Source organism: Heterodontus francisci, unplaced genomic scaffold (assembly GCF_036365525.1).
Source record: "Heterodontus francisci isolate sHetFra1 unplaced genomic scaffold, sHetFra1.hap1 HAP1_SCAFFOLD_1925, whole genome shotgun sequence".
In the NCBI taxonomy this organism is placed as follows: Eukaryota; Metazoa; Chordata; class Chondrichthyes; order Heterodontiformes; family Heterodontidae; genus Heterodontus; species Heterodontus francisci.
Window position 1 is genome coordinate 32,501 of NW_027141696.1, and position 5,000 is coordinate 37,500.

Sequence of the window (5,000 nt, forward strand, 5' to 3'; positions counted from 1 at the left end):
AAAACACTTTGTCTGTTTTCACAGCCAGTCTACCGGCCTAGACCCAACTGTGCGATATTTCAGAGCCGGCAACAGAGCATGGAAAGTCCGCCAGATTTACCCTTAAATGCTCATAAATGACTTCCAGGCACTCTTCGGAAGGTCTTTTATTTCAAAAGAAGGTCCTTCCTTGAGGGAGCACTTCTTCGGCCACTTTGCAAGTGCAACCGCTGCCAGCAAAAGTTCTGAAAATCGAGTTCCCGAAAATCTCCGGGTACCCCGCCAACCCCCAGCCACCCGAATCGCAAGTGTCAATTCGGCGGGTTGCCTGCCGGTAGTCCTTCCGAAAATGAGGCGCCAAATCGCCGCAACGGCCATTTTTCATTTCGGCATCGGGACTTCCGACGGCAACTGATTAACTAGCCCGGGGACTAGAGCGGCAGCAAATGCAACGTGCCCTCTTGGCGGGAGCAACTTGACCGCCCCCGTGGGGAAAGGTCAACTCGGGGCCCGGGAAAGTCGCCGAGTCCGACCCCATACACTTCCATGAGTTGGGGGTTTTGGCCTTCCCGGCCCAAGGCTCGCCTTATTTCGGCCTGCACTTTCGGAAAAGGGTGCATTCCTTTTGGTTAATGATTTCACCAGCCCGGGTCTTAGCCTCTGCCCCGACGGCTAAGTCTTTTGGTTAATGATTTCCTGCGGCTGGGACTACCCTTTCCCCCCGCCCTGCAGGCACCCGGGTCGGGAGGCCGTCGGGGGCACTTTCCGGGGCAAATCCGGACCCTTACGCAAGGGAGAGTGCGCCCCCCGCCTCGGCCGGGGGTCAGGCTGCCGCCTATTAAGCCCGACAGAAAACCCGAAAAATGGACGAAAATGGGAAAAAATCCCCATCCGAAAAAGGCTTAAAAGTCGGTTGGGCGGCAGCTAGGGTCGGTCTCTGCAGACCTGGAGGCTCGGGTGGACTCTTGGAATAAACGTCCAAGTCCCGACTTGCCACCTCCTACTACTGTGCAGATACCCCGCCAACCCCCAGCCACCCGAATGACAAGCGTCCGATCAGCGGGACGAATTTGACAACTCTGGCCGGACCTCTGGAACTCCATCCCGGGTAACCGGGGCAAATTTTTCCGCTTGATCGCCCTTCCACTGGTTAACCATTTGCCCTTTCGGACTTAGTCTCTGGACATTATTCGACGGATTTTCTGGTTAACCATTTGCCCTTTCGGACTTAGTCTCTGGGCATTATTTTCGACTTTTTGGTTAATGATTTCACACTTTTTACTTACTTTTGCGCTTTTTGGTTAATGATTACTCTGCTTACTGGTTAATTATTTGCCCTTTCGGACTTAGTCTCTGGACATTATTTTCGAGTTTTTGGTTAATGATTTCACACTTTTAACATATTTTTGCGCTTTTTGGTTAATGATTACTCTGCTTACTGGTTAACCATTTGCCCTTTCGGACTTAGTCTCTGCACATTATTTTCGACTTTTTGGTTAATGATTTCACACTTTTAACATATTTTTGCGCTTTTTGGTTAATGATTTCATACTTTTTACTTACTTTTGCGCCTTTTGGTTAATGATTACTCTGCTTACTGGTTAACCATTTGCCCTTTCGGACTTAGTCTCTGGACATTATTTTCGAGTTTTTGGTTAATGATTTCACACTTTTTACTTACTTTTGCGATTTTTGGTTAATGATTACTCTGCTTACTGGTTAACCATTTGCCCTTTCGGACTTAGTCTCTGGACATTGTTTTCGACATTTTGGTTAATGATTTCACACTTTTAACTTAATTTTGCGATTTTTGGTTAATGATTACTCTGCTTACTGGTTAACCATTTGCCCTTTCGGACTTAGTCTCTGGACATTGTTTTCGACATTTTGGTTAATGATTTCACACTTTTAACTTAATTTTGTGCTTTTTGGTTAATGATTTCATACTTTTTACTTACTTTTGCGATTTTTGGTTAATGATTACTCTGCTTACTGGTTAACCATTTGCCCTTTCGGACTTAGTCTCTGGACATTGTTTTCGACATTTTGGTTAATGATTTCACACTTTTAACTTAATTTTGTGCTTTTTGGTTAATGATTTCATACTTTTTACTTACTTTTGCGATTTTTGGTTAATGATTACTCTGCTTACTGGTTAACCATTTGCCCTTTCGGACTTAGTCTCTGGACATTATTTTTGGGTTTTTGGTTAATGATTTCACACTTTTTACTTACTTTTGCCCTTTTTGGTTACTGATTACTCTGCTTACTGGTTAACCATTTGCCCTTTCGGACTTAGTCTCTGGACATTATTTTCGAGTTTTTGGTTAATGATTTCACACTTTTAACATATTTTTGCGCTTTTTGGTTAATGATTACTCTGCTTACTGGTTAATTATTTGCCCTTTCGGACTTAGTCTCTGCACATTATTTTCGAGTTTTTGGTTAATGATTTCACACTTTTAACATATTTTTGCGCTTTTTGGTTACTGATTTCATACTTTTTACTTACTTTTGCGCCTTTTGGTTAATGATTACTCTGCTTACTGGTTAACCATTTGCCCTTTCGGACTTAGTCTCTGGACATTATTTTCGAGTTTTTGGTTAATGATTTCACACTTTTTACTTACTTTTGCGATTTTTGGTTAATGATTACTCTGCTTACTGGTTAACCATTTGCCCTTTCGGACTTAGTCTCTGGACATTATTTTCGGGTTTTTGGTTAATGATTTCACACTTTTTACTTACTTTTGCGATTTTTGGTTAATGATTACTCTGCTTACTGGTTAACCATTTGCCCTTTCGGACTTAGTCTCTGGAGATTATTTTCGAGTTTTTGGTTAATGATTTCACACTTTTTACTTACTTTTGCGATTTTTGGTTAATGATTACTCTGCTTACTGGTTAACCATTTGCCCTTTTGGACTTAGTCTCTGGACATTATTTTCGGGTTTTTGGTTAATGATTTCACACTTTTTACTTACTTTTGCGATTTTTGGTTAATGATGACTCTGCTTACTGGTTAACCATTTGCCCTTTCGCACTTAGTCTCTGGAGATTATTTTCGACTTTTTGGTTAATGATTTCACACTTTTAACTTAATTTTGTGCTTTTTGGTTAATGATTTCATACTTTTTACTTACTTTTGCCCTTTTTGGTTAATGATTACTCTGCTTACTGGTTAACCATTTGCCCTTTCGGACTTGGTCTCTGGACATTATTTTCGAGTTTTTGGTTAATGATTTCACACTTTTTACTTACTTTTGCGATTTTTGGTTAATGATTACTCTGCTTACTGGTTAATTATTTGCCCTTTCGGACTTAGTCTCTGCACATTATTTTCGAGTTTTTGGTTAATGATTTCACACTTTTAACATATTTTTGCGCTTTTTGGTTACTGATTTCATACTTTTTACTTACTTTTGCGCCTTTTGGTTAATGATTACTCTGCTTACTGGTTAACCATTTGCCCTTTCGGACTTAGTCTCTGCACATTATTTTCGACTTTTTGGTTAATGATTTCACACTTTTAACATATTTTTGCGCTTTTTGGTTAATGATTTCATACTTTTTACTTACTTTTGCGCCTTTTGGTTAATGATTACTCTGCTTACTGGTTAACCATTTGCCCTTTCGGACTTAGTCTCTGGACATTGTTTTCGACATTTTGGTTAATGATTTCACACTTTTAACTTAATTTTGTGCTTTTTGGTTAATGATTTCATACTTTTTACTTACTTTTGCCCTTTTTGGTTAATGATTACTCTGCTTACTGGTTAACCATTTGCCCTTTCGGACTTAGTCTCTGGAGATTATTTTCGAGTTTTTGGTTAATGATTTCACACTTTTTACTTACTTTTGCGATTTTTGGTTAATGATTTCACACTTTTTACTTACTTTTGCGATTTTTGGTTAATGATGACTCTGCTTACTGGTTAACCATTTGCCCTTTCGGACTTAGTCTCTGCACATTATTTTCGAGTTTTTGGTTAATGATTTCACACTTTTTACTTACTTTTGCGATTTTTGGTTAATGATTTCATACTTTTTACTTACTTTTGCGATTTTTGGTTAATGATGACTCTGCTTACTGGTTAATTATTTGTACTTTCGGACTTGGTCTCTGGACATTATTTTCGACTTTTTGGTTAATGATTTCACACTTTTAACATAATTTTGCGCTTTTTGGTTAATGATTACTCTGCTTGCTTGTTACTGATTTCCCCTTTCGGACTTGATCTCTGGCCGTTCTTTTCGACCTTTTTGGATCAGGTTTCCACACTCTGAAATTATTTTGGGCTCACTGATTAGGCGAGATCAAGGGGGCATGCCTGGGCACTTTGGGCTCAGTTTGGGAAGGCGGCGTCCGTGTGCTCCTCCGCCCTTCCCGCACTTGCGGCTAGGTTTGCCAAACTGCGCTGACCCGCAGCCCTGCCTTTTTGCCCACGGCACGGAACGACTCAAGTCTGGCTCCGTTCCAGGCCGTTGCCTCCGGCTGCCCGCCGTCCGGCCGGCCTGGGACGTACCCCGGCTGACGGCGCCGGAGCCCCTCTAGCAGCCACCGGTGCCGCGGGCCAATGGGTCCGGGCGTTCCGGAGCTATCGGTGGGGAAGTGCTCTCCCCTTTTCCTGACGCCGTTCGCCCGAGCAGAGGTGCAGCCTGACGGGACTGCTGTCGCCTTCCGCGGCGCACCGGCCCCTTTCACCTGCCGTCGACCGCGCGGAGCTCGGACCTTCCTCCCCGAAGTTATGGCCCCGGCGCCGGAGGGTTCCCGGGGCCGGGCATTCAGCGGGGTGAGTCTTCACCTTCCCGGTCAGCCTGCGGGGTCGGTGCGCCGGCACTCGACGCGGGAGGGTCCCCTCTTTCCGTAGAGCCCCGCCCGGTGCCGATCGGCCGGCGGATTGCGGAGCGAACCGCGCCTGACCGACGGGCCTCGGAAACCCGTTGCAGTCGACGGGGGGGAACCGGACAGCGGGACGAGGTGCCGATTCCACCCGCAGATTCGATCCCGAAATCCCGCG